The sequence below is a fragment of the Balaenoptera musculus genome, chromosome 20 (genome assembly GCF_009873245.2).
Source record: "Balaenoptera musculus isolate JJ_BM4_2016_0621 chromosome 20, mBalMus1.pri.v3, whole genome shotgun sequence".
Lineage (NCBI taxonomy): Eukaryota > Metazoa > Chordata > Mammalia > Artiodactyla > Balaenopteridae > Balaenoptera > Balaenoptera musculus.
Genome location: NC_045804.1, coordinates 57,662,178 through 57,673,145, shown reverse-complemented (window position 1 = coordinate 57,673,145; position 10,968 = coordinate 57,662,178). Strand labels below are relative to the sequence as shown.

The following is a 10,968-nucleotide window of genomic DNA, read 5'->3' as shown; positions in this document are numbered from 1 at the left end:
GTGTGGGGACATATGGCCCCTGAGGACCTCTAGCCCTGGCTCATCCCTCTACTTGCCCTCAGACTCTGCCTGCCCGCTCACATACGTACAACTTCTTAGGAATCATACAGTGTGAGCTATCTTGTTCTTTCCTGTGTAGCCCACAGCCCCTCTTAACTGGATTCTTGTCCTAAATACTTCAACATCTTTAAACAACCCTCCCTCAGTAACACTTCCAGGGAACTCTCACACCGGCACCTGCCCTTCCCCTCCCCTCACGTCTTGACGGGTTGGCATTTTCCTTGCTCCCTTCCTCCTCTTCCGATCCTCCCTCAAGTATGACTAAGTGTCCTGCCATTCGGCCCCTTCGGCTTCCGCTAAGGTCTTAGGTGACTTCTGCGTCGATGAATGCAGTGGACACGAGGCGCCCCGGAGCAGAACCAGAAGTGGGTAGTGGGGATCCCGAGTCCGGTGTTGACCCTGATGAGTCTGAGTCTCTCAGACGCATCCTCGAGGAGATGCTGGGTGGACACTGAGACTTGCCGGCGGGAGGGCGAGGGGCGGTCTGGGCCGGCAGGGCACCTGGGGACGTATGGGTGTGTGTGTGCTATGTCTGTAACTGATGCCATAGGTGAGATGAGGTCCCTTGGCGGGGGTGGGGGTGGGGGGATCGGGGGAATGTAGAGCAGTTGTTCTCAAACCTGAGGAAACTTCAGAATCACTTGAAGGGCTTGCAAAAGGCAGATTGCTGCCCCTCCCCCTAGAGTTTTCAATGCAGCAAACCCTGCGTAGCCTCAGGGGGAGGGAGAGTTTGCGTTTCCACCAGGTCCCCAGGCGATGCTGAAGCTGCTGGTCGGGTACCACGCTTGGCGGTCCGGGCACCGAGCTGGGCGGTCTGGGTACCACGCTGAGCGGTCCGGGTACCGAGCTTGGCGGTCCAAGTACCGCGCTGGTCGGCCCGGGCACAGAGCTTGGGGGTCCACGTACCACGCCGGGCGGCCCGGGCACTGCGCGGGCGGGAGACGGCGCAGGGCCGCGGGACCACAACTCCCAGGCTGCCCCGCGCTGCTCGCTCGCTCCCCCTGCCGGCGCCTCCGGGTCGCCGCTTGGTGGCGGGGGCCCCGTCAGGGAGTCCGGGAGCGAGCGCGCGAGCCGCGGCGGCTGCGGGCTGCAGAGCCGAGCTGGCCGGTGAGTAGGGGCCACGCCGACCGCCCATTCCTCACGCCTGAGCGGCGTCGTTTACGCGGGCTGCGTGTCCGGGTCCGGAGTGCGGGGTCCGGGATGCGGGGTCCGGCGCGGGGCGCGGGGCTGCCCGTCACTGAGGCGGCGTCCTGCCCGCCCAGTCGAGTGCCGGGACCCGTGTCGCGGGTGGCGCGGCAGGTGGCCGGCCTCCCCTCCGGGCCGGGGGTGTCCGGGAGCGCAGGACGGAGGCCGGTGCCGCGGGCACTGGGCCACGGAGGTGCCCGCGGCCCGGCGCGCGGCGGCCCCGCAGGAGCTGTCCTGAGTGCTGCGTGGCGGGGGCCGGCCGGCCCGTGGAATCCCGGCTCCGCGGAGCCGTGGGCACCGTTGCGCTGGCGGGGCCCGCGCGGCGCACCTGGAGCCCGGGCGCCGTTTGGATGCCCGGTGGCCCGGGATGCGCAGCCTGTCAGGAGCGCAGCGGGGACGCCTCCTCCTGCGCATACTGGAAGCACAGTTAGTTTTAGATGCTTTCTTTCTTTTCTTTTTAAAGGAAGTTGGACCCTGAATACCTCATTTTTCTTTTGTGGGCGCTGCATTTGCCAGCAGGTAAGTTTATATAATAAGCGGTGTACGGTTAGAAAGACGCGTTCCGGGGAAGCTGCTCTCCCTTGCCCTCTATCGGGAGAATTTCGCGGACTGGTCGACACGCTTATCCATTAGCAGCTGCGGGCGCTGCAGGCAGCAGATAAAGTCCCGTGGAGTCGACACAAGTCAACCAACCCTTCCGAGCAAATTTTGGTTTCAGAAGATTTTTGTCATCTAGTTTCAAACAAGATGTTGTTTCATTTAAGACGTGGTGGGGGGAGCAAAACCTGTCAACCCTGATGCCTTAACTCTACAGCAAATGGCTTTGTACGATAAACTCGCAAAGCAAGCCTGTTTAATTTGGTGCCCCAAACTAGATCTGAAGCCTCCACGCTGAGCTCTGTTTTAATAGTTTTTCAAGTTGATGTGTCTGCCTGTGGTGCGTAATCTTTTCTTCTGTTAAGAAGCAACAGATGTTTCTTTCTAACGTTTGTGCTCATTCCTTGTTTTCTATGGACCACCTTCTCCACAGTGTGGACTATTAAGGGTAAAAGAGGACATTTTTGTCTTGGGCTTCGTTTTCGGGGAATGTTCCCAGTGTATCTTCACTAAGTATCTTCTTTATCAGATTAAGTAAGTTTCTGTTTTGTTGATTTTCTCCCCAAATGCTTTTGTATAGCATGTATTGAGATGACTATGTAGTTTTCTTCTTAACATTATTAAACATAGGTGATTATTCTGCTAGCTTTTCTGTGTCTAAAATCCTGGGATAATTTAAAATGCACGTCTCGATTGTTTGATAGATTCACTTAGCTAACATTTTATTTAGGATTCTGGTATCTATATTTGTAATAGATTAGTATATATTTTTTCACCCTCCTCCCATTTTTGTCTGAGCTCATAATCAAGGTTATGCTGTCCTCACTGATTAAGTGGGGAAACTTTCCATTATTTTCTATGCTTTGAAGCAGAAGAACGATCTGCACCTTGAAGTGTGGCACAATCTGACTGCAGACCGCCTGGGCTGCTGGTGTTTTTTTGTTTTTGTTTTTAAAGAAGTTGGTATCAGTATTGAACTACCTTTTCATTTTTTCCACGATCATTGACTTTTCTCAGGTTTTCTATCTCCAAAGTCAACCTAATACTTTATATCTTCCTGGAAAATCATTAACATTGTTGATATTTAATATATTTTAACATAATGTTGTGTACAGTTGTCTGTTGCAAGCAAAAAAGTCTTTCATATCTGTGGTGCACTCTTTTTCTTGTTCATACGTGTGTGTGCGTGTGTGTACGTGTGTGTGTGCATGTCTGCCTTTTCTCTTTTTTAATTGGTCAGACTTGCTTAATGCTTGCTTACTTTATTAGTCTTTCCAAAGAACCAGATTTTGGATTTATTGATTAATCCTATTCATTTTTCTTTTTATATGTCATTAATTTCTGTTCTTTTTCTTTCTACTCAATTTGAGTTTATTTTACTCAAATTCTAGCCTTTGAATCGAAAGATTAGATCATTTATGTAATCAATCTCCTTCTGATGGAGGCAAGGGCCTCTAATTCCTGTCGACTCCCATCTGGCCTTTGCTCTATTTTTAATTTAACCCTTCAAATCAGACATTATTGCTGTTATTATTATTTTCTAGGTTAATATTAAACTTATCTACCTGTTTACCATTGTCTTCACTCTTCATTCCTTCTTGATCACAGATACTCTTCTTTGGATCACTTTCCTTCTCCCTGAACTACATTCTTTAGAAGTTCCATCAGTGATAACACATTTTTCTGTTTTTATAATATCTGAAAATTCCTTTAATTTTGTCCACATTTTTGAATTTTGACTTCACCAGGTTTCTCTAACCTATTGATTCCAAAGTTTTATGTATATATATATATATAATATATATATATTTTTCTAGTATTTTTAAAAGATACTTTGTAGCCGGAAGGTCTGGGGACTTCAATTCTGCTATATTGCTGAAAGATGAAAAACAAATTAATTTGTAGTCTAACAAACTGTCGGTTTTAGTGACTTTTCCCTGTACAAAGTTATATGTTCATCTCAAATTTATTAATTATAACTAATATTGTCTGTACACTTATTTTTTCTGTTTGACCTATTGATTCTGAGAGTTGTGTTAAAGACTTCCACTATGATTCCTAGTTCTATTAGTTTTTGCAATATTATATACATTTACAGGCCAGCCCTAAGCAAACGGGCTGTGTGCACTTCTGCTGAGTTTATGTCTAGAAGTGGAATTGCTTGGTCATAGGGTGTGCATATGCTCAGTTTTTGTAGATACTGCCAAACAGTTTTCAACAGTGGTTGCATCAACTTATGTACCCAAGAAGCATACGTGGTCGCCACACATCCTTGCCAACTCCTGGTAATTTCTTTTTTATTTTAGTCATTCTGGTGGGTATCACATTGTGGTTTTAACTTGGATTTCCCTGATGACAGATGAAATTGAGCTCTTTTGGTATCCTTAAGTTTTCACACATATCTAAACATTTTTTTCTCTTGATGTTTAAAGATAATCTGCATATATGAGATTTTTTGGGGTTTTGTACTTTATGCATCAGCAGTCATAAGTTTTACTGATTATTTGCTCATCATTGATTGTTTTATCTCTTGTTTTCCTCCTTTTTGGATTCATTATTTGTTTCGATTGAATGAGTCCTTAAGTAAATTTTTTCCCCCAGAGATTCTATGGGTGGTAAACTTTCTGAGCCTTCACATGTTTAAAAAATATATTTTTTTTAATTTTTTAAAAAAGGTTTTTTTAAAAATTTATTTATTTTGGGGTGTGTTGGGTCTTCGTTTCTGTGCGAGGGCTTTCTCCAGTTCCAGCGAGCGGGGTCCACTCTTCATCGCGGTGCGCGGGCCTCTCACTGTCGCGGCCTCTTGTTGCGGAGCACAGGCTCCAGACGCTCAGGCTCAGTAGTTGTGGCTCACGGGCCCAGTTGCTCCGCGGCATGTGGGATCTCCCCAGACCAGGGCTCGAACCCGCGTCCCCTGCATTGGCAGGCAGATTCTCAACCACTGCGCCACCAGGGAAGCCCTAAAAAATATTTTTAAATTTTGCTGTTCCACGTGAATACTCTTGACTAGGTATAGGATTCTAGGTTAAAAAATTTCTGAATTTTGAAGATAATTCTCCATTACCTGCTGGCATGGCATCTAATGTGGTTGATAAGTCTATGCCGCCTGATTCCTATTTCTTTGTAGTTAAACTGTTTATTTCTCTGAAGCTCTACAATTTTTTCTTTTTCTCTAGTGTTCTAAAATTTCAGCACTGTTTGTCTAGGGGTGGATTTCTCTTGTTCTTCCTGCTCGGTTCTCTGTGGTCCCTTTCATTCTATAGATTAATACATTTATTTGGCCCTGGGGAAGTTTGAGGAGTTCCTCATGTCCTCCATTCTCTTTATTTTCTGCTTCTGGAATTACTGCTAAATGGGGTATTAGAATATCTTAATTTATCTTTCAAGTTTCTTGACTTTTCTCTCAAATGTTATGTCTCTTTATCTCTGTGGACGGTATTCTGGGAGATTTCCCTAATCTAGTGTTTAGCTTTGTCCAGTCAACTCTTTAGCCGATCTGTTGAGTGTTTTAAGTATTGTTTATCATATATTTAATTTTCAAGGTTTCTACTTTTTTACATTTAATGTTTGGAATAGATAAGATATTCAGTGTTCAAAAATTATGCTGTATTAAAAGGTCTCCCCATCACCCTATCCGCCCCTACCCAGTTCTCCCTCACCCCACAAGTGGGTAACCATTGTTATTAGTTTCTTACGTATCCCTCCAGAGTCTCTTTATGTAAATATAAGCAAATATGAATTAGATTCCTGATTCCTACTTTTTCTTTTGCACAAATAGTACTACCCTTGGACCTGCTTTTTTGTTTTTTGGCCGCACCCCATGGCTTGCGGGATCTTAGTTCCCAGACCAGGTATCGAACCTGGGCCCCAGCAATGAGAGCGCCGAGCCCTAACCACTGGACCGCCAGGGGATTCTCTTGACCCTGCTTTTTAATCTCACAACGTGCAGTAGAGATCTTCACCCATCAGCTGGCTCTTGCTTTTGCAGATAGAGTCTCCCCTCAGTCTTTCCAAGGACATTTAATAATTTCTTCTACATGCTTTATTATCTCCTTCTTCTGGTATATGTTCTCCTGTTGGCTTGGTGTCCCCATTTTCATGACGCTGAGTAAACACGTGGGGTGCCTTTCTTTGAGTGTGAGGACTCCTGTTTCCCTATCTCTTTGCTGCCCCTGGTGACTGCTGGCGAGCTGTGACGCGCTGCCGGGTGGCGTGTGTGGCCCCGGGGAGGGGCTCATGTTGTGACCGCTCAGTGTGTGTGTGGGGAAGCATCCGGGGCCCTGGCCATCCCAGCCGCTGAGCCCCGGTTCATCTCCTGGTCAGATCCCATCCCTGCCCCTCTTTCTCTCTGCTGATTTGGAGCCTGAAACCTGTTGCCATTTGCCCCCTGCATGATGGCCTCCTCCCAGGCTTGTGCTGGGCTGGGGTTCACTTAGGCAGTCTGATCCTGAGAACTCTCCACCTTTCAGAAGTGTCTTAGATGCTTTAGTTGGCCAGTGGCCCTGTTTCTTGTTTTCCAGGTCTCTTATTGATTTAGTGGTTTAAAAATATTTCTGTTGTTCCAAAGAATTTTAGGGTACCTGGAAGGCAGAAGTATGTGTTTAGTTCACTTTCTTGGTCCGATCTCCAATATTTCTTTTATCTTCAACTTATTTCTGTGTCAGGGGTCCACTAGACCACCCCCAGATTTAGTGATTCCCTAGGAGGTCTCATGGGACTCAACACATTGTCATCTTCATGGCTGCGGTTTATCACAGTGAAAGGATACAAAGCGAGATCAGCAAAGGGAAAAGCCCCATGGGGTCAAGTCCAGGGGACCAGGCACAGGCTTCCAAAAGTCCTCTCCTGGCTGAGTGACACGGTGACGAGTTGTGAGAACACAGGTGAGGCGCCGTCCACCAGGAAGCTGTCCGGAGACTCGGCACCAGGGTCCTTCTCTGGGGGCTGGTCACACGGGCGTCCTCGGTCTAGCACCTATCCAAACTCCAGACTCCCGGAAGGAAAGCAGGTGTTCGGCATAAACCACCGTGTTTGCACAAACAATTTAGGAGTAATAAGAGCCTCTCTTATCAGTCCTACAAATGTCAGGAAGTAAAATCCGAGTTCCCAGATGCCAGCCAAGGGCCAACCCGGCAAGCAGACCTTTTCTCAGAAGAGCTGTCTCAGGCCTGCTCTGTTAACCCTTTTTTGTAAAGTGTGCCTCCTGTTTTCCACAGAAAAAGATGGATACCATACCTGGAACTGACTTCTCCCATCCAGCTTACCAAGTGCTTTTTGCCCTCTCTCTGGAGAGAGCAGCATTTTTTGAGTATTAAGATGCAGTGATGGGTAAAGAACTGTTTCCTGACTTTGGAAGAAGCCAAAGTATGGCACGTGCCAAGCAGCCCTGAGGGGCAGAGCATGGGGTGACTGTTAAATTATTGGTTCTCTTGTTGGTCTTTGGTCACTGCAGGGCAACTGGTGGCTCATCGTGAACACGGCAGTCCCCAGTGTCATGCATACCTTTTCCATGGTCCATTCTGGTCACCCCGTCCATGGCAGGCTCTGCTGCCCAAACTCTGGCCCTGGCTCTGCTCATGGGGCATTTCATCTCTTACTTCTCTTCCGTGGCCGTGTTCAGTGGCTTTTGTTGCTTCACTTTGTGTCTAAGTTTAATCTCCCACAAGATTGAGAATTCCCTGAGGATCAAGCAGCAAATCACATGTAGCTATGGACCCAGAGCCTCCCTGCCAGGGTGACTGCTTACGTTGGTCCCTGTTAGCCCCGCTTGAAGGAACAGCTGTGTTGCCGACCAGGGTTCTTGGCCTCCTTAATTAATAGAAATTGACCAGAGGCCAGACGAGAAATTCAGGCCAGGCTTTATTGGGGCCCCTGCTGCAGCCGGGGGGGAGCGAGAACAAACAACAGGTTCCCTTGCTTGCTTACTCCCTGAGGCGGGGCGAGCTTGTTCCTTATATGGGGTGAGGGTAGGGGTGTGTCCAGGTGACAGGCCAGAGGGGTGGCTTAGCTGTTCTGCCCACCCCTTAGGTGGTGTTGTGTGCAGGGGGTATGCGCAGTTCCCTGCTTTTGCTCCCGACACCCTGTTTTCGCTCCAGGCTCTTCGAAAGTGGAGGTGGGTTTTTTGGTCTCTTTGTATCTTTGGGGTCCAGAATTTGCCCCAACTGAGCATTCGTGCAGTTATTTTTAGTCCCATATAGTTTCTTTGTATTTTGTTGCTCCAGGAGAGGTGTGTCCAGGGGCAAGCATTGCAGCACTGCCGCAAAGGGTCCCAGGTCCCAGCCTGTCTCAGCTACAAGGACACAGGAGGCTGTCTCTTCTTCATCCTATTCCCTGCTCACCACGTTGCTGACGTGTGTTCTGTGCTGAGGATGGTGATGTAAAGCGCCAAGCTGACATTAACAGCCTGCGTTGTCTGAGTTCTGTCTTCCCAAGCAGCAGATGGTATAATGAACTGTCTTCGCTGGAAAGGCTTTTTGAGGTCATTGAACCTGCGTGTGGACTTAGATTGTCAAATCTTTTCTGACTCTACGGGCTGTGTCTAGTTGTAGACCTCATTCCTCCCTCTCCCCATGGTTTTAGACCTCAGGTGTGGGGGATTGAATTAATCACATGCTCATTCTTAGCACTTCATCATCCTTGGTCCGTCCAAGCCCCTCTCTTGTTTTGTGTGATTGTTCATGCTTTTGTTGGTTCATTTATAATTCATTCCTTCTTCTTCTGTGTACCCCACTCTCTCATTCTCTTCCCCCCATAGCCGACTATTCTAATGTGTTTAATACATATGCTTTTGTTGTATGTATTCTTTTTTTTTTTTTTAGTGTCAATTGTGGTTTTATTTGTGGTTGTATGGCCCAAATGTAACTGTCAATTTATTCACTATCTTGACTTCATTAGATAATGTGCTTACATCTTCCCAAAATATTTGCATTTGAATGAAAGTCTCTTCCCTACCAAATATTTCCATGTCGTCTTTTATGTATTCCTAAGAATGTGTACTGTTTTGTGTGCATGTTTTTTCATATTTTTTTAAATTTGTGTGCATGTATTTTTTTCTTTATTTATTTTTAACTTTTTATTTTATATTGGAGTGTAGTCGATTAATGATGTTGCGATAGTTCCAGGTGCACAGCAAAGGGACTCAGCCATACATGTGCATGTATCCATTCTCCCCCAAACTCCCCTCCCATCCAGGCTATGTGTGCAAGTATTTTTAATTTACATAAATGGTGTCACCTTATAGCTCTTCCTAGTGTTATCACTCACCGCCATGTTTCTGTGACTCATCCCTGTTGCTATGGTGACTATCTGGTTTGTGTATCCACCACATCCTGCCTATCTCTCTCCTGGTGATGGACGCCCACATTGATTCCTATGCCCAGACACTACAAACAATGCTGAAGGAACCTCTTGTACTTGTCCCATTTGGACTTCTGGGAGCATCTCTCTGGGATTCAGGCCAGGAGCAGAACTGCCTGCTCATAACGTGTGCCTATACTTAATAGAACCGAGTACCACCGGTTGCTCTTGAAAGAGGCTGCACCATCCTACATTCCCCCCCTCCCCCCAGCAATGCACAGGATTCCAAAGATCTTTATCTCTGCAAACACTTGGCGTTGGCCAGCTTTCTAATTTTTAGCAGCCTTACTCTTTTTATTTACATTTCTCTGGTTACTACTGACTGAGTTTGAGAATATCTTTATATATGCTTGCTGCCTTGTTGCATTTCCTGTAACATAAGTTGCCTGTTCCTGCTCTTTCCCCATTTTTCTTTCTTTCTTTTTTTTCTTTTGGGCTGCGCCACTCGGCTTGTGGGATCTTGGTTCCCCGACCAGGGATCAATCCTGGGCCCACAGCAGTGAAAGTCCGAGTCTTAACCACTGGATCGCCAGGGAATTCCCTCCCGCCCCCCATTTTTCTTTTTTTTCTTTTAAATTTATTTATTTATTTGGCTACGTTGGGTCTTCGTTGCTGCGTGTGGGCTTTCTGTAGTTGCGGCGAGCGGGGGCTACTCTTCGTTGTGGTGCCCGGGCTTCTCATTGTGGTGGCTTCTTCTTGTTGTGGAGCACAGGCTCTAGGCACGCGGGCTTCAGTAGTTGTGGCGCGTGGGCTCAGTAGTTGTGGCTTGCGGGCTCTAGAGCGCAGGCTCGGTAGTTGTGGTGCACGGGCTTAGTTGCTCCGAGGCATGTGGGATCCTCCCAGACCAGGGCTCGAACCCATGTCCCCTGCATTGGCAGGCAGACTCTCAACCACTGCGCCACCAGGGAAGTCCCGCGCCCCCCAGTTTCGACTGGGATTTCTGACTAGAATATTTTAGACATTAGCCACTTGTTGATTTTTAGATGATGCAAATGGTTTCTCCTGATATGTAATGTGTCCATTCACTTTGTCGTTGGTATCTTTGTTGAGTAGAAATCCTTAATTCTGTAATCCAAATAACCAATTTGGGGAGTAGAGGAGGGAAGGATTGGGAGTTTGGGATAAGCAGAGGCAAACTGTTATATATAGGAGGGATAAACAACGAGGTCCTACTGTATAGCACAGGGAACTATATTCAATATCCTGTGATAAACCATCATGGAAAAGAATATGAAAAAGAATATATATATTTATGTATAACTGAGTCACTTTGCTGTACAGAATTAACACAACATTCAACTGTACTTCAAAAAAAAAAAATTTGCCTCCAGATCCCAAGATAAATGCCTATGTTTGTTGATTGACAACATTTTAATAATCAAGACATTTTTCCACGTAAAAATCCAGATTTCTAGCCTCTGTTGAATCAGTCATGCTTCGATGTTGGCTAGGGTAACCGAGTGGTGGGCTGTCCCCCACCTGGCTCACCTTACTCGTTCTCGTGACCTCTCGGTCGTGTGGTCTTTTGAGCTCATGACCAGCCCCTGCTGTGTGTGGAGCGACACCTTGAAATAAACAAGCGTGGTGGTAGTGAGTGTGCACGAGGGTGTTAAGTGAACTCGATAAGAGGGTGAAGTGGGCGTGGAGCTGGGAGCACAGTGTGGTTGCCGTCTTCACGACGTCCAACGAGTGTCAGTGTAGGAACAGAAAACCTATTGCATTGCCCACCATCTTTCAGCAGTAGTAGCTCATTCTTTTCAACCTTTCCTG

General features: G+C 46.9%; 1 protein-coding gene across 5 annotated transcripts in view; it reads left to right on the top strand.

Annotated features, from left to right (window-relative positions):
• The first annotated feature begins 406 nt into the window (after positions 1 to 406).
• SPECC1 (sperm antigen with calponin homology and coiled-coil domains 1) overlaps positions 407 to 10,968 on the top strand; it is a 256,135-nt gene continuing 245,573 nt past the window's right edge. For 2 of the 5 annotated variants that reach the window (XM_036836780.1, XM_036836782.1), the window contains exons 1-2: positions 407 to 425; positions 1,709 to 1,764. The gene's annotated coding sequence lies outside the window, so the exon portion shown is untranslated. Of the gene's footprint in view, positions 426 to 1,115; positions 1,168 to 1,708; positions 1,765 to 10,968 lie in introns of those variants that run through there. The other 3 variants (XM_036836785.1, XM_036836784.1, XM_036836781.1) reach the window with 3 other exon arrangements.